A 22,856-nucleotide genomic window follows, 5' to 3' on the forward strand; every position below is an offset into this window, starting at 1 on the left:
AGCAAGCTATCTGACCAAAGGTTCAAAGCTCTGTCTCCAATCAGATTTAATAGTCATAAAGATGTCTTTAGGAAACACATGGTAAAATAAGTGGCTCAATTCTAATTTTTATTTATAAGGACATTTGAATTTTTCCCATTAGTTGTCTTATAACAATCAAAACATATTTTCTAAACAAGAATACATGGATAAATCCAGAAGCCTCATTTTAGAATTGATATTACTTTAAAGAATAATGTTTGTTGTGTCAGAGGTTAAATTTTTCATTATTACGGAAAATTTGATTTATTTTTTCTATTGGTACAAGGCTACTCTATTTTCTCCAAAATGTATTCGTATCCTATAGTTCAAAAATTTCTTGACATACAGATGTTTGTAATAGTATTTTGTTAACTCTTGTCTCTTTGTTTTATCTTTAATTTCTGTCCCTCCTCCCTCTGGTTTTTATTTGTTTTGTTTCTTTGTATTTTGGTGATCAGGTTTCTTTCATTTTTTTGTCTAGATTATGTATCTTTGCAAACAATCAGTTTTGTTTTTCATATATTACTTTTATTGTCCTTTCTACTCATTTCTGGTCTTTTTAAATTAATTTTTTCTACCTTTCGTGGAATAACTGCTTTGCTTTTCACCATTTTTGCTCATTTTTAGTCTTTCTCATTTCCTTATAGATAAAAATATACAAAATCTCCTCTAAGTATTGCCTTAACTATAACCCCTAACACTTCTACCATTAGTGCTTTGATTGTCATTAAATAGTAAATATTTTATAATTTCCTTAGGAAATGCTCTTTAGCTAAATGTTACGTAGGGTTATTATTTTCAGACATCAATTTTTACCATTGATTTTTAATTGTATCATACTTTTGCTAGAGACCATAAATAATCTGTATTTTGTGCTCTTGCTAAAATATCCTATCTTGGTCTAGTACATAGCTTATTTCTGTGAATGTTTCACATAGACTCAAAATGTTTATTCACTCCATGTTTTTTCTGTAAGCAGTTGTTATATGTGTGTGTATGTACGTATACATATATTCATAGATACATATACATATATAAACTCAAACTTATAAATTGTGATCTTTTTTACCTTTCCAATAATTTGCTTAGTTTTAATTTTTGATATATTCGCTTCTTAAATAGTACATTAAAATGTCTAATTATAGCTGTTGATTTTTCTGTTTCTTCCAGATAAGCTGTATTGTAAATGCATATATTTGCATGTGTAACATATCCTCTTGATCTTTTTACTTTTTTCAATGTATATTATTTCTCTATGATTCCTTCACCTCTTATTCTATTCTACCTAATATTGAAGTTACTATCCTAGCAATTTTATTTGGTTAGTATTTATCTTTTTTTTTTTTTTCCCTGCTGTACGCGGGCCTCTCACTGCCATGGCCTTGTCGTCGTGGAGCACAGGCTCCAGTCGCACAGGCTCAGCGGCCATGGCTCACGGGCCCAGCCGCTCCGCGGCACGCGGGATCCTCCCGAACCGGGGCACAAACCCGCGTCCCCTGCATCGGCAGGTGGACTCTCAATCACTGCGCCACCAGGGAAGCCCTATCTTTGCATTTTTTCAGCTTTTCTTTTCAAATATTCTTTATCTTTTCTTTTAAATAGTCCTCTTTGGGGGCTACATATTGCTGAATATTCTTTCATACCCAGTTTATGTGTCACTTTCCTCACTGTGTTTAATCTTTTTACATTTGTAGTTCTTACTTCAATTAATAAACTTTATATTATTAACATAAATATTTTATATATTAATACTTACATATTATATAAATATATATACTAAAATTATATTGTCTGTCCTCCTTTGTCAAAATTCAGTTGCCTGTATTGAGGGTCTCTATTCTGTTCTACTTGGCTGTTTATTCTTTCACCATCACAATGTCTTGATTACTGTTGGTTTAGGATAGGGCTTGAAATTGGGTAATTCCAGTACAATGACTTTGTTTCTCTCCTTCAATATTAAGTTGCTTACACTGGGTCTTTTGTCTCTCCACATAAGAGTTAGAATCAATTTGTCAATATCCACAAAATAACTGCTTGGATTTTTACAGTGATTGCATTGAATCTATAGCTTAACTTGGGAAGAAGTGACATTGTGCCCCTCCCTGAATCTTCTACCATGAACATGGAATATCTCTCCATTTATTTAATTCTTATTTGATATCTTTATCAGAGCTTTGTAGTTTTCCTCATATAGATCCTGTACATATTTTGTTAGAACTATACTTAAGTATTTTGTTTTGGGGGTGCTAATGTAAATGGTTAAGGTGCTCTATGTGTACTTGTTAAATGAGGGAAGAAATAAAAGTCTAAGTCCAAGGCCCTTTCTAGTACAAGGTAATGAGGAAGGGAAATATTTAGTACCTAATATATATTTTTTCCTAGAGAACAAGCACTTATTTTCTTATTTGACATTTATTTTCTTATTTTATACTTTATTTTTAACATCTTTATTGGAATGTAACTGCTTTGAATTGTTGTGTTAGTTGCTGCTGTATAACAAAGTGAATCAGCTATACGTGTATGTATATCCCCATATCCTCTCCCTCTTGTGTCTCCCTCCCAGCCTCCCTATCCCACCCCTCTAGGTGGTCACAAAGCACAAGCTGAACTTCCTGTGCTATGCAGCTACTTCCCACTAGCTATCTATTTTACATTTGGTAGTGTATATATGTCAATACCACTCTCTCACTTTATCACAGCTTACACTTTCCCCTCACTATGTCCTCAAGTCCATTCTCTACGTCTGTGTCTTTATTCCTGTCCTGCCCCTAGGTTGTTCAGAACCTTTTTTTTTTTTTTTTTTTTTTAGATTCCATATATATGTGTTTGGATATGGTATTTGTTTTTCTCTTTCTGACTTACTTCACTCTGTATGACAGATTCTAGGTCCATCCACCTCAATACAAATAACTCAATTTCGTTTCTTTCTATGGCTGAGTAATATTCCATTGTATATATGTGCCACTTCTTCTTTATCCATTCATCTGTTGATGGACACTTAGGTTACTTCCATGTCCTGGCTATTGTAAACAGAGCTGCAATGAACATTGTGGTACATGACTCTTTGTGAATTATAGTTTTCTCAGGGTATAGCCCAGTAGTGGGATTGCTGGGTCATATGATACTTCTATTTTTAGTTTTTTAAGGAACCTCCATACTGTCCTCCATAGTGGCTGTATCAATTTACATTCCACCAAGAGTGGAAGAGGGTTCCCTTTGCTCCACACCCTCTCCAGCATTTATTGTTTGTAGATTTTTTGATGATGGCCATTCCGACTGGTGTGAGGTCATACCTCATTGTAGTTTTGATTTGCATTTCTCTAAAGGTTAGTGATGCTGAGCATCCTTTCACGTGTTTGTTGGCAATCTTTATATCTTCTTTGGAGAAATGTCTATTTAGGTCTTCTGTCCATTTTTGGATTGGGCTGTTTTTTTGATATTGAGCTGTATGACCTACTTGTATATTTTGGAGATTAATCCTTTGTCAGTTGCTTCACTTGCAAATATTTTCTCCCATTCTGAGGGTTGTCTTTTCGTCCTGTTTATGGTTTCCTTCGCTGTGCAAAAGCTTTTAAGTTTCATTAGGTCCTATTTGTTTATTTTTGTTTTTATTTCCATTTCTCTAGGCGGTGGGTGAAAACAAATCTTGCTGTGATTTATGTCATAGAATGTTCTGCCTATGTTTTCCTCTAAGAGTTTTACATTGTCTGGCTTTACATTTAGGTCTTTAATCCCTTTTGAGTTCATTTTTATGTATGGTGTTAGGGAGTGTTCTAATTACATTCTTTTACATGTAGTTGTCCAGTTTTCCCAGCACCACTTATTGAGGAGGCTGTCTTTTCTCCATTGTATATTCTTGCCTCCTTTATCAAAGATAAAGTGACCATATGTGCGTGGGTTTATCTCTTGGCTTTCTATCCTGTTCCATTGATCCCTATTTCTGTTTTTGTGCCAGTACCATATTGTCTTGATTACTGTAGCTTTGTAGTAGAGTCTGAAGTCAGGGAGCCTGATTCCTCCAGCTCCGTTTTTCTTTCACAAGATTGCTTTGGCTATTTGGGGTCTTTTGTGTTTCCATACAAATTGTGAAATTTTTTGTTCTAGTTCTGTGAAAATTGTCACTGGTAGTTTGATAGGGATTGTATTGAATCTGTAGATTGCTTTGGGTAGTATAGGTGTTTTCACCATATTGATTCTTCCAATTCAAGACCATGGTGTAGCTCTCCATCTGCTTGTATCATATTTTTTTCTTTCATCAGTACCTTATAGTTTTCTGCATACAGGTCTTTTGTCTCCTTAGGTAGGTTTATTCCTAGGTATTTTATTCTTTTTGTTCCAACGACAAGTGAGAGTGTTTCCTTAATTTCTCTTTCAGATTTTTCATCATTAGTGTATAGGAATGCAAGAGATTTCTGTGCATTAATTTTGTATCCTGCTACTTTACCAGATTCATTGATTAACTCTAGTAGCTTTCTGGTAGAATCTTTAGGATTCTCTATGTACAGTATCATGTCATCTGCAGACAGTTTTACTTCTTTTACTTCTGCTTTTCCGATTTGGATTCCTTTTATTTCTTTTTCGTCTCTTGATTGCTGTGGGTAAAACTTCCAAAACTATGTTGAAGAACAGTGGTGAGAGAGGGGATCCTTGTCTCGTTCCTGATCTTAGTGGAAATGGTTTCAGTTTTTCACCATTGAGAACAATGTTGGCTGTGGGTTTGTCATACATGGCCTTTATTATGTTGAGGTAAGTTCCTTCTATGCCTACTTTCTGGAGAGTTTTTATCATAAATGGATGTGGAATTTTGTTGAAAGCTTTTTCTGTATCTATTGAGATTATCATATGGTTTTTCTCCTTCAATTTGTTAATATGGTGTATCACATTGATTGAATTGTGTATATTGAAGAATCTCTGCATTCCTGGGATAAACCCCCTTGATCATGGCGTATGATTCTTTAATGTGCTGCTGGATTCTGTTTGTTAGTATTTTGTTGAGAATTTTTGCATCTATGATTATCAGTGATATTGGCCTGTAGTTTTTTTTTTGTAACATCTTTGTTTTGGTATCAGGGTGATGGTGGCCTTGTAGCATGAGTTTGGGAGTGTTCCTCCCTCTGCTATATTTTGGAAGAGTTTGAGAAGGACAGGTGTTAGCTCTTTTCTAACTATTTGATAGAATTCACATGTGAAGCCATCTGGGCCTGGGCTTTTGTTTGTTGGAAGGTTTTTAATCACAGTTTCAATTTCAGTGCCCATGCTTGGTCTGTGTATATTTTCTATTTCTTCCTGGTCAGTCTCAGAAGGTTGTACATTTCTGAGAATTGTCTATTTCTTCCTGGTTTTCCATTGTATTGGTGAATAGTTGCTTGTAGTAATCTCTCATGATCCTTTGTATTTCTGCAGAGTCAGTTGTTACTTCTTTTTCATTTCTAATTCTGTTTGAGTCTTCTCCATTTTTTTCTCGATGCATCTGGCTAATGGTTTATCAATTTTGTTTATCTTCTCAAAGAACTAGCTTTTAGCTTTATTGATCTTTGCTATCTTTTACTTCATTTCTTTTCACTTATTTCTGATCTGATTTTTATGATTTCTTTCCTTCTACTAACTTTGGGCTGCTTTGTTTTTCTTTCTCTAATTGCTTTAGTTGTAAGGTTAGGTTGTTTATTTGAGATGTTTCTTGTTTCTTGTGGTTTGTTATTGTAGGTCTTATCCTCCTCTTGTGTTTCCTGCCTAGAGAAGTTCCTTTAGCATTTGTTGTAAAGCTGGTTTGGTGGTGCTGAATTCTCTTAGCTTTTGCTTGTCTGTAAAGGTTTTATTTTCTCGGTCGAATCTGAATGAGATCCTTGCTGGGTAATCTTGGTTGTACGTTTTTCCCTTTCATCATTTTAAATATGTCCTGTCCCTCTCTTCTGGCTTGCAGAGTTTCTGCTGAAAGGTCAGCTGTTAACCTTTTGGGGATTCCGTTATATGTTATTTGTTGCTTTTCCCTTGCTGCTTTTAATATATTATCTTTGTATTTAATTTTTTATTATTTGACTAATATGTGTCTTGGCGTGTTTATCCTTTGACTTATTGTGTATGGGACTCTCTGCACTTCCTGGACTTGACTATTTCCTTTCCCATATTAGGGAAGTTTTCAAGTGTAATCTCTCAAATACTTTCTCAGTTCCTTTCTTTTACTCTTCTTCTTCTGGGACCCCTATAATTGAATGTTCATGCATTTAATGTTGTCCCAGAGGTCTCTGAGACTGTCCTCAATTCTTTTCATTCTTTTTTCTTTATTCTGCTCTGCAGTAGTTATTTCCACTATTTTATCTTCCAGGTCACTTATCCGTTCTTCTGCTTCAGTTATTCTGCTATTGATTCCTTCTAGTGAATTTAATTTCATTTATTGTGTTGTCCATCATTGTTTATTTGCTCTTTAGTTCTTCTAGGTCCTTGTTATATGTTTCTTGTATTTTCTGCATTCCATTTCCACGATTTTGGATCATCTTTACGATCATTACTGTGAATTCTTTTTCAGGTAGACTGCCTATTTCCTCTTCATTTGTTTGGTCTGGTAGGTTTTTACTTTGCTCCTTCATCTGCTGTGTATTTCTTTGTCTTCTCATTTTGCTTAACTTACTGTGTCTGGGGTCTCCTTTCGCAGGCTGCAGGTCCGCAGTCCCTGTTGTTTTTGGTGTCTGCCTCTAGTGGGTAAGGTTGGTTCAGTGGGGTATGTAGGCTTCCTGCTGGAGGGGATTGGTGCCTGTGTTCTGGTGATGAGGCTGGATCGTGTCTTTCTGATGGGCAGGACTGCATCCAGTCGTGTGTTTTGGGGTGTCTGTGACCTTAATATGATTTTAGGCAGCCTCTATGTTGATGGGTATGGTTGTGTTCCTGTCTTGGTAGTTGTTTAGCATGGGGTGTCCAGCACTGGAGCTTGCTGGTCGTTGAGTGGAGCTGGGTCTTAGCATTGAGATGGAGATCTCTGGGAGAGCTCTAGCTGATTTATATTATGTGGGGTCAGGAGGTCTCTGGTGGTCCACTGTCCTGAACTCGGCTTTCCCACCTCAGAGGCTCAGGCTTGACACCTGGCTGGAGCACCAAGACCCTGTCAGCCAGACAGCCAGGTACGTGGGGAGTTTCTTGCCTTTTGGGAAGTCTGAGGTCTTCTGCCAGCATTCAGTAGGTTTTCTGTAGGAGTTGTTCCACATGTAGGTGTATTTTTATGTATTTAGGGAGTGGAAGGTGAGCTCCATGTCTTATTCCTCTGCCATTTTGAAGGTCCTCTCTTATTTTATACTTTAAATAAAATCTTTATTGAAAGGAAAATTCTTTTTGCCTTTACATCACAAATAAAATATTGAGTTTGGCAAGATCGATAACTTGTTCTGGGGCCCACTGTCAGTATGTGCTAGGCCTGATGTTTAAATTATGTTGTCTAATATCAAAACCTGTGCTATTTTCATTTTATCATAAGATATACACACCTTATAGTTAAAAAGTAAGCTTGAGGAATATTTTAAACTAAAAATTGCATGTTTTCACACTAATGATTGGATGTTGAAAGACACAAAAATAATCATCCTGTATTCAGTTAAACTGTGAACTGATCACTATTTAGATCACTGAAAAATCTAAATGTTTCAATTTAATAGTGTTAGTAAAGTTATCATGATCAGCACATAAGTAATCAGTTGAATTTATTGAAAATTTAGAGTGATTTGAGACTATTACTATGCTTTGTGTAGATTAGACATACTCAATTATTTAATAGAACAGAATCAATAAACTATAAAAATGGATTCCTAATTAAGTGCAAAAGTGAGTTTCTTTTTATTTACCCTCTTTGTGGTACTGATGAGGATGAGGACTAAATTTCAGGTTGATACAAGAATAGAAAGTAGGTATAATGTTGATTAGAAATTCAACGGCTACCTGAGTTAAAATTAGCAATGTTTAATGAGAAGGGATGTGTCTATTTATATATATATATTTTTTGCTATTTGGAAGCTTTCTTTTATTTATCTTTTAATTTAAAATGCATCCTCATCACTAAGTTAAAGAGGTCTGTTGAAAATAAAAAGTAAAAAAAAATATATGAATTCTCTGTGGCTCAGAGATTTACATACATGTGTTTGTACTAGCTATGAACATACATATGTGTGTATGCATATATATGTACATATATGTGTATTAGCTGTGCTTATTTTCATTTAGTCCTCAACTTGAAGATTTTTTTGTTAGTTTGCTTGTTGTTTGCCTAGACTAGCTTAATGGTATCATATCATTTTTTCCTGTTATAAAACAGAAAACATGAGAAAGAGAACTTGTTTTTCTCCTGCTGTTTTATAATAGGGAAAGATGATATGGCGAAGATGTGTGGCTCTGATAAAGTAGAAATATATATTTAAAAAGATATTTCTACCTGAAGCATTTTGGAGGAGCACCACACACAGGCTTTAGGGTGAGATTTACAGATAGTGGCAAAGTTGAGTCTCTAATATTTACTTTCAGGAGAATATAGGAAGACTTCAATTACAGCAAGTTAAAGAGAGTCACATGTGTCTGAAACTGCCTCAGGTCAGCAATAAATAAATGGCAAACTATACTAGTTAGATGGAATTCTAACTTGTAACTAGTTTAGGAGGTGCAACAGCAGCTATCTGATGTGTAGCAGGAATAATAGTGCAGACTGAATTCTCAGGGTAGATCATATTATCACACTGACTCAGGACAATGGTCTCTCTAGGGCTGGAGGAACTGTAATCACAAATCACTGAGGTCGCTAAACCACTAAAATAGCATCAATATAATATAAAAAAGTAGCCTGAAAAACCAGTGTATAACATTACTCTATGGAGAAAGCAGTTGTTAAAATTTACATCTAAGCCATCTGATATTGTACTATCAACAATAGAAGATTTCCTCCAAAATTTTGTTTATCAGGGTCAGCCTCATATATCTAATAGAGTAGCTTGCCAGTGATTTAAGCTGGAAGGCTCTGTTTTCCATGGTTTTTGCACAGAGAATTGAATGTATGGACTATTCACGCAGCAGGGGCTATTACGTGCAAGGTGCCAATGACTACTTGATTATCTCGGAAGGACCTCAAAGCTAGTTGGGCATGAAATAGAGGACCTCTTCAAATGAAAGGGATCATAATATTCAACACAGTTTATAAAGTGTGACAATTCTATTATGTAAGTTTGAACAGCAGCCACTGTTGGAAAAAAAATCCATGAGAATATCCAGGAGAAAAATAGCTTGGCAGGACTAGTGACCGTGAAAAAATATAGGCTTCATTACTAGTGGGAGAACAATGTTTGGAGATTTTCTATCTTGAAAACTTGAATCATTCTCCATAGAATATGAAACTGGTCCCCAGTAATGTGAAGCTATTATAGCATAGATAATATTTGTAATAGCTGGCTCTAGATTTAATGTAGAAAAATTTCTCCATGATTGGGTTTTGAAATTAGTGATAATACCTAGTCAACTTTGGTTTCTAAATAAGAATCATGCATAGCTGTGTGCAAGAACGAAGAACAGGTTGGTTATCCATCCTTTCCTAAGGGAGGAGGAAATGTTTTTTTTTAAATATACTTTTTATCTTAGAACAGTATTAAATTTGTAGAATTATTGTGAAAACTGTGCAAGAGTTCCCATTTGCCCCACACTCAATTTCTCTTATTAGGAACATATTACATTAGCATGCTACATTTGTCACCATTAATGAACAATGAACTGTTACATTATTAGTTAACTTTCATACTTTATTCAGATTTCCTTAGTCATTACCTAATGTCCTTTTTCTGTTCCAGGATCCCATCCATGATACCTAATTATATCAATTTGTCATGTCCCTCTTGGTTGTAACAGTTTCTCAGACTTTTCTTGTTTTTGGCGAACTTGAGAGTTTTGAAGAGTACTGGTCAGATATTTTGTAAAATCTCCTTCAGCTGGGATTTGTCCGGTATTTTCTCATAATTAGACTGGTGTGATATATTTTAAGGAGGAAGACCATAGAGGCAAATTGCCATTTTCCTCACATCAAGGGTACATACTATCAGTATGGTTTATCATTGCTGATCTTAGCGATCACTCCACTTAATGTAGTGTTTGTCAGTTTTACCCACCATAAACTTATCTTTTTTTCTCCCTATCTGTACTGTATTCTTTGAAAGTCATTGTGTAGAGCCCACATTTAAGGAGTGAGCTTATGCCCTACCTCCTTAAAAACAGAACATTTACATCAATTACTTGGAATTATTTTGCACTGGAGATTTGTCTCTTTTCTTCCTTTTAATTTATTTGATCCATCATTTATTTATAACTAATGGACTCATGAATATCTATTTTGTATGCTGGGTTATAATTCAATGAGTTTACTTATTTTGCTGCTGAAATCATTCCAGCTTTGGCCATCAAGAGCTCTTTCAGATGGCTTTTGTATTTCTTTGACATATTTCCAACTTTGTTTTATTTTGAATTTTGTTTGTTTGCTTTTAGTACTTACTTTCTGGCACTACAAGATTTTGGTGCTAGTTGAGCTCATTGAAACTGGGATATCACTGTTTCTATGACCTCTCAGATGACAGAGCAAAAAGATATCATGTATATGTATATTCACTTACCTACAAATATTTCTGTATGCAACCATATGCATCCATTTTAAGTTAAACACCAGTTCATATTGAAATAGGAATTTTTTTGTTTAGCATCCAGGACTGTATTATGATGTTCAGAAACTGCACATTCTATATGTCTTTTTGGACACTCTTTAATAAATTTGTTTTATACAATCTTGCACTGGTCTGTAATTTTGTTAAAAATAAAACTATTTTCTCATAGAACTATAACTACTCTTATTTTAAGTAAAATTTTCAGTTTTTATTTGCTAGGGTTCTGGGTTTGAGAATATAATCTCCAAACTCAGATGGTCTGAGACCTCTGTGGTCTCTTCTTCCAGGAATGGCAGATTGCTGGAGAAAGTTTATACTTTTCCAGCCCAAAGAACACTGGTTTTTCTCCCAGAAAATGATTGGGGTTTTTTTCCTCTCAATTTGGCAGAGTGCCTATATATATGTGTCTTTCAAACTTGCCTAAATAATTAAATCACCTGGAGAACTTAAAAGAAAAAAAGTACTAATATGATCTGTCTACTCCAGACCAAATTCAGTTTGTGTAGGATGAGACCGTGGAAATATATATTTTTAAATCTCCCAGATGATTATATTATAGAGCTAGTAATGAGGGTAGCATTGATATAGGTGACTTCTAAGATCCTTTGGTCCTGAGATTCAGCAAATCTCTTATCTTCAATAATATGATCGGTCTGGATCAGTTGGTGTTTCATTCCCAATACAATTTAATACATGCAAAATAAACACAGTTCTAAAAGTTATTTTGGTGCTTGAACAGTCAGATTAAAGAGCGTTTGCTTTATGTTTGCTATAGACCCTTTTATTCTGGTACCATATACACCCCATTTTAGACAATGGGGCTTGTAGCCATCTGAGAAAATAAAATTGAACTAGGCCAATATGAATCTGTTATTCCAGAATGCAAAGTTCAAGTCCACTGTGGGTGATGTGAACTGCTTCCCATATTGGCGAATTGCATACTCTTTGTTGACCTACTTTGAGATAGAAAGATTCAGCTCTTAAAAAGCAGAAAAATAGTGTTTCTCCACCTTCTAAGTAGGACTGTACCCAAAGCAAAATAACAGTGTGGGTTGTTCTCAGAGATCCTTGGGGAAGATTTCACAGAACACTAATAATACATTCAGGTATTGAGTGAGGCCCAAGGTCAGGAAACAGTGAAATCTAATGACTGAGAGTATTAAACTAGAAACCTAGATATTTGGATTTTAGTTCTGAGTCTCTGTAAAAGGCTTTCTGATACCAGGGAAGTCACAACACTTCTGTGTGCTTTGGTTTCTCCATCTGTAAAACCAGGATAATTTTTCTTCTCCGTTACAATGCCAAACAGATGCATGAAGAAATCTGTAAGAAAACACTTCAGATGCTATAGTGAAAAGTCACCTACACTGTACCAAATGCCAAGTTGTTATTGCTCTTCTATTTGATCCAAATATCTTTTGTAATCTAAATAAACTGCTTCCTTGACAGTGTTTAGGAAAATTAGAAAACTAGTTTACCACAGCTTATTTGCTGATTTGCAATGAGGTCCTTCCCAATGTTTTGCCCAGTGTTATTCTTTCTAATGCCAATCATCTTTGTGTAGTCATATATGCGTGTGTGTGTATACATATATATATATATACATACACACACACACACGTACATATATTTTCTGCATGTTAAGTCAAGTTATGAGTCCCCTAAGGTGAACCTAGAGTATTTCCCAAGAATAAACAGAGCCTGCTACTGCTGATTTACCCAGGTTAAAAGAGTGACTTAATTTTAACTGTTTTATCAGCTTTTGCTTTTCCAGCTCTGAAATTCTGTGATTCTAATGGTGTATGTGAAAATTCTAAATGGATTTAGCTTCTGCATTATAAAGATCTCTGACGCAATCACACACTAAATAAGGTAAGTTGGAGCAAATTATATTAAGAACCTTTATTTTGGGTTTTGATTACGAGCTATTTAGTTGGATGTCTTTCTCCATTAGCTCCTCTGAAGGGCTTCATTTAGCAGAGCATGAGACAATGTAACAGTGTACATACAATGCTGCTGGGTTCCAAAATTAAGCTTCTTAATTATTTTTTAGCTATACTTTTTTACAGCTTCTCTGGTAGTTCTTGACTCAGAACATTTGAATGCTATTTCTCTGTAGGTGAAGATGGTGACACACAGTTGGAACTAACTCATTACCTACAGTGCCATATGCAGCTCAAGAGAAAGTTCAGTGAAGGGCAGGAAAAGTAGTTCAGACTTTTACCATTGTCTTTTTGCACCAATCACCTTGTATCCAGACAGCCTAGAAGGGTGGTGTGTGAAAAAGTGGGTTCAGCAGACGTGAACCTAAAGACAGGATTGGACTGTAGTTTTTATATCAAAAAAAAAGCAAACTATAAAAACACATTGGATAATCCCATTATAAACTGTATCTTCACAAATATTCTTGGCTTCTTAGACTCTCTTGAACTAAAGAACCTTTAAAACAAGATATATATGGTCAATCTTCTAGAAAGAGTAAATTTTTTGTTAAAATATACTAAAAAGAGATTGGGAAGACATGGACATCTGAACACTAATGCAATATAGGGAAAGAATCTGTGTCCCATATCTGAAAAGAAACTAAAGATTTTTCTTTAACAGTGAACAATAGATTTATTTTTAGAGAGAAACTGTAAAACAAACTATAACTTGTGCTTTCATTTAGTACTTTGAAAGTGCCAGGTATTTTTATATGATGCCTGATACTTTCTCGAGGTCCTATCTATTTACCCAAAATGCACCCAGCTTTTTCAACCATAGTTGTCTCAAATACATCTACTACCATCATCCGCTCCTCATTGTATAGAGCTTTTGATAACAGACGGAAATGGACTCAACCCATTTTCCCTGAGACAAATCAGAATGTGAAACTCTAATCAAAAGGGAAAGGAGAGGATTTCTGATTCCTTGAAAACCTCACCTCAGTGTTTAGCTAGACTTGGGTCACAATTGAGATTTCAGTTCTAAGTCACAAAGGACAGCAGCGGGAGGGAATGGGGCGCCTTGCTCAGGGGCTTTCCCTTTGTGCTTGGATACGAGGCAGAGCTACTTAGAGCCAGGCTGAGGAGCAACACACACCTAGGTTGTACCTTTCCTCCACCACTTACCACTTTACTAACTTTGGAAGGGCCACTTGATCACACAGAGTATTTAACCCACAAGGTTAGCATAAGGATTGACAAAATCAGGTTATATGCATACTCTGTAGAAAGTAGACATTCAATATAGCGATTATTATGTTATTATAGTGTTCATAAATAATATATCAATATATTAACCAAAGTGTCAGTAATATAGAGTTCTAAGTAAATTACTCAATACCTGAAACCACACTGTCAAATAATTAAACCCTGGTTTTGATCTTTGACCCTTCTGCCACATAGTAGCTGGGTTCTTCCGACAGCTGAACTTCCGTCCTCGCCCTGCCAATCTAGGCCTGCCCTCTGTTTCCCAATCCCAGGTGACAGAGCTGCACCATGGAAGGAAACATTTCAAATCTCTGAAACATATCCTGAAATAAGAATATTTTTTAAACACTCTAAAAGGTAATCATTCTAAAATGTATCCCTTATATCCCTGTAGGGTAAACAAACATGGCTTTTCTGGTGTATTGAAGCTGTGTCATTAGAGTACTCCATCCAGTTGACTGGCACTCATTTATTACTCTCACTCCTATAGCTAATTCAGCCATGATGTCCAGCTGATTCCTCCTACCGAATTTCTCTTAAACCCATCACTTTTTCCTTCCTATCTGCCACCATAGTAGTCCATGCTGCCATCATCTCTCATTGCCTTGGAATACTGCAATACCTCCTAGCAGGTCTCCCGGCTTTCACTAGAGCCACTTCCCTTCACTCTCCCCAAATCACTCTGAGAGGATTTCCCTTGTTCTCCGGATAAATTAACAAAGTTCTAGGGCAGCCTGAATATCCTGCATGATCTGGTTTCTGCCTTCTAGCCTGATCTCATGCCACTCTTACTTCTTGGCACTCTAGTCCCCTCTGTGTTTATCTCAGTCCTTTCTGTCAGGTCTTCAGAAGAGATGTTTCTTCTTCTGAAATGACCACCCTTCTACTCCTTCCTTATCATTAGAGTTAACTTCAGCTCACCCTTTGGAATTTAGTTTAAATAACATTTCCTCAAGGACGCTCTCTCTCTGATTTTCCAGACTCCCCAGATTAGTCAGGTCTACAGTATGCAATATATTCCCAGTGTGTCTGACCTTGTCATAGCACTTACTGCTATGTCACTTAATGATTAATTTTGTAATTATTTATTATTATATAATTATTTAATAATTATCTTTGCTGCTAGAATTTAGCTTCAAGAGGGCAGGGGCAAGTTAACTTTCCTTTGGGTGTCTATGTTTGTAAAATTGTTATAATAGTAGCCTCTACCATGGGAATAAATAGATGATGCAAGAAAAGTGCTGAGTACGGTGACTTGTATACAGTATGTTCTCACTAAAACAATATTAGTGTAACTGTTGTTTTGTGTACTGGGGGGGTGGAGGGGGAGGAGGGAGGAGGGGCTGTAGGAGCAAGACAGTAGTGCCTAGTCTTTTACTGACTAGTGATGTCTTATCAACAGGTGATGTCAGAAGGAAAGGCTGCCTTGCCAGACCTGTGGTGGGCTTAATTTTAGCACAAATTAAGCAGCGTGTGCACAGAATTGAGGCAGAGCATCAGAAGAGAACAAACATGGTGGGTGATTGTGTTACTTATACATCCAGAAAATTGAAGCAATTTTAAAACCTCAAGCTGAGGTTTGAATATCAGGCCCACAGAACTCTCAGCAGACTTGAAAAAGCACTGGTCTTTTCTATAGAAAGGATAATCACCAAAAGGGGGTTGGTTAAATATGCCGACGTCCTGTGCTAAAACATTTATTCTAAAGTTAACTGAGGTGCTGAAGAGTTTTACTCTTTTCCTGAAGAAACTACATAGTTGACATTTTCTCTGTTGATGGTGAACTGCCTACAGAGAAAGCTTTTTGCTTTACATCAAAAATTGGCCAAGAAGAAAGTAATGAGCAAAATGCAAAAGGACAAATCACTACAGAGTCATTATTCTCACTCTCTGACCTTAAGGAAAGGCAAATTTTGTGTGATTAAGAAGAGTCAGAGAACTGTAGTTTTTCTACTAAAGTTTCTCCTTTGCCTAGGCCATTGAAAAATCTTAAAACAGTCAGCAGAAGCAGAGAAAAAAGCTGTAAATATTTTTGAGACTCTAAAAATGTTTCTAAACATCCCCAGTCTATCATTTTAAAATGTAGACAAAGGTAGAAGAAAATCAACATGTCTTGAGCACCAATTATGTGCCTGGTCCTGTAATAGGTGTTTTCTTTATATTTTTCTTCTTTGTCTTATTTTAATCTTTAAACAACTCTGAAGGAAATAGGTTATTGTTTCCAATTTACTGTTGTTGTTTTTTTAAAGTAATTTGCTAAGTCTAATAGTAGATGTATCTGGCATTTGGAAACAAGTTCACCCAGCTTCAAAAACTGTGTTCTGAAATATGTTTTCTCCCAAAGCTAATAAAAACTTTTAGAGTCTCTTCCAATTCTAAAATTCTAAAAATATATTTAAATCATAGCATTAACAATCTTCCTTCTAGCAAAATTTCAACATGGTTAAATGCGACTCTGCAAATATTCCTTGCCTGCACCTGAAAAACTAAAAGTGGATTGAGAAAAGCCATAAAAATGCTAACTGGACTCACTTTAAATTCACAATTACAAACCTGAAGGGGACTTAGGTCCTTCCAGGCAATCCTTCTCTCTGTCTCCTTGGTAGAGTCACTCTGTCACTCAACTCTTTCTCATCTGCTCCTCTTTCCTCCAGCCTCTACAACCTTTTCTCCTTCTCACTCTCAGTTACTAAGCATGCTTTTCATTAATAGAGAAATTGGAAAATTTCCAGATGCTTCCATTTACATGTCTACCAACTCAGTTGTATCTGTAGATATATATTTTGTCTTTCCTCACGTTACAACAGATGGGCTGGCCGCCAGAATCTACTGACGGCACCTCAATTTATGCACTGGATTCCAACATCGCATTAATTTAAAGAATTTCCTCCTTAAATAGTTCCTTCTCTCAATCATTATCAGATTTTTTCATATCTACTGGAAAATTCCAAAGAGTATGTGTATATATGCTTATGAATATATAAGCACACATGAATTCATACACGAGTACACATATATATGAATACATATATATGAATGCATATATATATGATTATATATATACATACATATATATGTATATAAAATCAGTTCTATTCACACTAGTTTTATTCTATAAATTCACCAGGAGCGCTGAATTAGCGAATATGTAAGTTTTGCTCCTAGTAGAAACACAGGGTTATGTTCCTGAGAGCCTCAGTTTACAGCATTTTGTTTTACACGTGTTTCTGTTTAAAGGAACTGTATTTAATACATATTTCTTAAATATAATTAATTTCATGGTCTTTGAATATTTAAGGTTACGAACTTTGAAATTTATTTGCATTATGTAGGTTTGTTTTCCAAAGTCCTTGTAAAACAAGCCAGTCTCAGTGTTGAAACATACTTAACCATATAACTTTTTCCCTGTATAATGCTTAGCAGTTATTTTTTCAAACTCTCCCACAGCCTCCTGATCTGTGGAATCTACCTTGCCTTCAAGTTTAACATTTTCATACCAGATCCTTTTTCTGAAATGTGTGAACCAGCCAGAACTAGCTGAGATGGGTTTAACATTTCCCTGAACCTGGATAATGGGACTACAAATTTCTTTGGCTTTCATCCTCACTACAGTACAGTTCACTGTGCCTTTTTTAAAATCAGCATCTCATGAATCTACAAATTTAGCCACTTTTCCATATTTACCATAGTTTCATTACACAGTTTATGGAGTAGACTCACATACAGTTCATTGAATTTCCTCTTCCTTTTTCTAACTGTACTGTATTGTTGCTTCATCAACAGTGAACTCAAAACCAATGGCATGATAACTCATGCCCAAATGAAGCTTATTAACATACATATTTCTCCCTAAGGTATACTGAACCTTCTTATGCTTAGGGGCACTAGATAGCTGTACTTAGTATCGCATTGGGAGGGTGTTTTAAACAGGGGAATCACTAGACAAAAAGCAAAACAATTAAAAAATTGTGACACTAAGTAGACCATGAAAAAAAACCACTTGTTTACAGTTTGAGAGCTGAAACAAGAAGGCAGAACATTGCCTTGTTGACCTCAATGGAGAATGTACATGTCAGGCCACTCAGAGTTTTAACCAGGTGTTGATTTTGGGGTTACAAATAAATTTTAGCAAGTAGTGAATTGGCAAATTCAGAATCTGTGAATAATGGGCATTGACTACATATATGTATAATATATACATTCTCTGTACACATGCAGTAATTATATTTTGTAATTAAAACCGCAAGTATACTTCGTATATTTATATAAGTGCTGTAATTGAAAATTAACAAAACCAAAAAGTTTTGTCCCTGATTCATCTGCAATTTATTGCCCTATACCTCTGCTCCCTTTGAAATTTTATAGTCTTACTAGCTCCAGTAAATTTTATCCTATTCTTTCTTAAACTGCAGTATCAAAACTCCACTGTCAAGCTCATCAACAACTATACATTGTTAAATCCTACAGTCAATACTTAATCCTCATCTTACTCAACCAAACTCATCATCTGATACAGCTGACCATCTCCCCCTTCTTAAAACTCTCTCTCCAATTACTTTCTGGACACCGTTCTCAGTTGGTTCTTCTTTTCTGGGGCTTTCTCCTCTAGAGCAGGGATTTTCAAATTTATGAGTACATAATTACAGGGGTCTACAAAGACTTTTCAAGTATTACAATGACAAACACTTTTAAGGGAATCACTGTATCCATTTTATTTTTGCCTGAGACTAAATCATGCTGGTTCTTTTTTGTTTCCTTTCACAGTCACTCTTCTCACTTTACCAAAGAAGAATATACCTTTGCCTTTTCTGAAACTCACTATAATGAACTGCCCTAAGCACAAGAGGGTGCCACATAGATGCTAATGTAGGTGCTGAGAAAATGAAAGACTATAACAACTGAGTGAGTAATAGCTTTACAAATCAGTATCGCCAGATCTTTCCAATCTTTATTTTTAACGAAATTGAAGGAGAACTCTGTGATGTGTTGGGTAGAATCTTATGAGAACCAGAACTCATGAACCACCAAACACAGCCTGGACACTGAGAATCAAAACCACCGACTCCATCCCCACCCCCACCCCCAACATACACACATCCTACAGTCTACATTAAGGTGACTTTACCATTTTAATGTTATAAGAATTAAAGTTATAAATATTTATAGCTTTATTATTCCAGGAGAGACTCATCCAGCGACAAATAACTTAAGTGTTCACTACAGGAATTTCCTGAAAGACTCATAAATTCTTCAGGTGAAAGCATCAACAGGCAGGTTACCCTGCTTCACAAAATACTAGCATTCTGGTTCCAGTAATTATAAACTTATATCATGATTCTTACCCAATTCTAATCAAATCACTGTACCCTCCTCCTGCCATTTACTGAAACGCATGCCTTAAGCCAGACTTGAAATTCTCCATAATATCTGACCATGTTTTTGGCATTACTGCAAGACCCTACCACAAAGCCCTGACTGGGTGGCGTTCTCTCCTACCACTATAAATCTAAACTCAGCTTTGACTTATCAACAGGTTGTGTTGGTGATATTTGGAGATCTGGCATTTGACAGTTAAAACCAATCTTTGTAGATTACATGTCTTTGGCAAAAAATTTAAGGGTTTTAAAATCAAGTGACTGTTGATTCCCATCTACATATTTATTTGAGCAAGGCTTTTTGAAGATTCTATACACACACACACACACACACACACGTAATGAAAAATATTAATAGAATTGATGCTAACCCTATCTTCTTATTATTATTTTATGTTTTCATTTTTTTGTGGTACACGGGCCTCTCTCACTGTTGTGGCCTCTCCCGTTGTGGAGCGCAGGCTCCGGACGCGCAGGCTCAGCGGCCATGGCTCACGGGCCCAGCCACTCCGCGGCATGTGGGATCTTCCCGGACCGGAGCACGAACCCACGTCCCCTGCATCGGCAGGCGGACTCTCAACCACTGCGCCACCAGGGAAGCCCCCCTATCTTATTATTAACTTTGTAATCAAAATTTAATGTTTTTGTTTTTATATTTAATAATTGTACTACTAATAATCGTAACAATAATTCAATCAGAAAATAATTTTCACACTTAGAACTTTATGGAAATTTTTACAGAGAAGTCTTATCTCCCAATGATTACAAGACATAACAAATTTACACTTAAAAATATAAACTTTTTTTTTGCCAGAGAAATATTTTAGTGGGTGACCTTAAAATTTTTTCAAGCACAACAGAACATAATATTAAATATATTTTACAAAATAAGTAGAATAGAAATATTAGCTGAATAGAAAAAGTGTAAAATTCCTGACTATCAAAGAAGCACTTGATCAGGTATTTTTAGATGAACGAGGGTAACCATCAAAGTTCATCATCTTAGAATCAGTAAGTATGCTTAAAATGTGATATAACAGGGCTTCCCTGGTGGCGCAGTGGTTGAGAGTCCGCCTGCCGATGCAGGGGACACGGGTTCGTGCCCCGGTCCGGGAAGATCCCACATGCCGCGGAGCGGCTAGGCCCGTGAGCCATGGCCGCTGAGCCTGCACGTCCGGAGCCTGTGCCCCGCAATGGGAGAGGCCACGACGGTGAGAGCCCCACGTACCAAAAAAACAAAACCAAAAAATGTGATATAACAGTGTTATTTTAATTTTTAAAAATATCAATATTTATAATACATTAAATTATCTTCCTTATAACATCTTGGGCTCATGATAAAAAACATTATTTTAAAATGTGCAAAGGGACAGCTGTTGTTTCAAAATCCTTTCAGGGGACACAGGGAAACATGGTTTGAAGCCCACTGTCCTATTTTGCCTCTAAGCTTAAGTATCAGGACTTAATCTTTTGCCTATTTTCTCCTCTAAGAGCTTCCTCTGGGGGATATTCTTGCGTCTCATGGCATTAAATAATATCATGTCACTGAGTACCACCTAATTTATATCTCCACTCCCAGACTCATATACACAATCTTACATGTGGCATATCTACTTAGATATTGCTGGGGAGGAAGAAAACTTTCCTCTACCTTTCTAGGTTCTTCTGGCTGGTCTGAGAATTAAATTAACATGAAACAGATGGACAGGAGAAAATCAAATTTAATTTTGTACCCGTGGGAATCCCACACATGAGAGGTTCAAAGACAGAAGAGTAAAATGAGGTAGAGACCATGCCATCCTGAGCTAAGGAATGGGACAGGGCTCTGGGGCTTCCAAAGAGAGGAGGGTCATTCACAGGACGGTAAGAAGAGCAGGTGTTTGGTAATTAGGTATTTGCACTATATAGATGAAGCCACTCAGATATCATTTATCTCTGGTAATAACTCTTTTTCTGGGGAAAAAACCCCAATTTAAATTCTTCCAAGTGGTTAAGGGAGGGACAGTAGTTTCTCTTGAACCCGCAGGATTTAGATTGCTTTTAGTTCAAAAGAATTCTCTTGCAAAGGTGGAACAAATTGGGGAGGCCTATTCTGAACCCCTACAGTGTCAAATATGCATCTCAAAACCAAACATATTCCCCCCCAAAATACTCCCAGACCACCTAATATTTTTCTCTCCATTATTTCCATTTCTGTAAGTGCTATGGAAAAAGAAAACTGAAAATATATATAGATAACTTGAAGTTACCACAGACCCATCTACTTTTCTCTTTCTGTGAAATCTGTGGGCTCCACCTTGGAAATACATCTGGAATCTGACAATGTCTCATCATCCTCACCTCAAAAATCTAAGGAAGTCACAATCACTTGCTCCCTCTACCCATCTCCCCCGACCCTGATCATAGCAAATGAATCTGAACTAGTCTTGCTCATAAGTTTCTCTAGAAAGTAGGAACAAGTCTTTGCAATTTAAGTGAAATTTTGTTATTTCTCTTTTCAAACCCACCAATGTCTTCCCCTCTACACTTCAAGGTCCTTGTTGATCTAGGCCCCCGTTTCTTTTATTTCCCACTTCTCTTCCTAAACTCTGCAGTGCCAGTCACTCGGGGCTCCTTTGTCACTTACCTTTCCTTCAGCCTAGAATGCAATTTCCCCAGCTAGCCACATGATGTCAGCCTCTTCAGGCATTCAGGCCATCTTGTCTCTGACCACCCTGTGTATTAACACCTTCACGCAGCATTCCTCCTTCTGCCACTATTCCTTACCATGCTATATTTTTCCCTCACAACAATTATCTCTGTCTGACATATAAATATGCATTTGCTACCATTCTTATTATCTTCTTTCACCTCACACCAGAATATCAGCTTCTTGAGACCAGGAAAAATTTGTTTTACTACCAAATTCTAAGAACTTCAAACACTACTTAGCACAGAGTAGGTACTCAGTAAATGTTTGGTTAATATATAAATGAATATCTTTTTGGATAGGAAAAAAACCAAGCAAGTAAGGGAACTGACTTTATTCAGTCTATTGCATTAGGGAGATCTAAAAGTCAGTGTCTCAGCCATGTGGGTTTGCCTTAGACTTCTACATGGAGGATTAAACAAGATAAAGGTGAGTTGAGTTACCGGTGGGGTTGTTTGCAATCAGGAGATGTCTCAGTCAGTGAGCTGAACAGAAAATATTTATCCCTGTGTCTAGGTAGTTTCAGGAGGACCAACAGTTCTAATGTCAGCTAATTAGTCATGAGACAGAACCTGGGAGTTGGAGGATCTGCATCTGGCACTTCAAGGAGGTTCAGTGGACAATGAATCTTACCATGAAGTCATATGGGGTAGGGAGGCTCTTTGTGGGAAGCCTTTTCTGGAACACAAAAGAGGGAGGTATTTCTTAACCATCTTTGTTTCCTGGACTCAGATGAAGTTCAACATTGCCACCTATATTATTTTAGCTTTTCTTAAAAATGTTTCTGATAAGATACTCTAATATTTGGATATGTCAGGCATTTTGTTTTGTTATTGTTTTCTTAACTGGTAAAGTTGTTCTGTATTGGGTACCAGTACTGAACATGCAAAATTTTAAACTTCTTTGAGTTTTA

This window comes from Phocoena phocoena, chromosome 13, assembly GCF_963924675.1.
Source record: "Phocoena phocoena chromosome 13, mPhoPho1.1, whole genome shotgun sequence".
In the NCBI taxonomy this organism is placed as follows: Eukaryota; Metazoa; Chordata; class Mammalia; order Artiodactyla; family Phocoenidae; genus Phocoena; species Phocoena phocoena.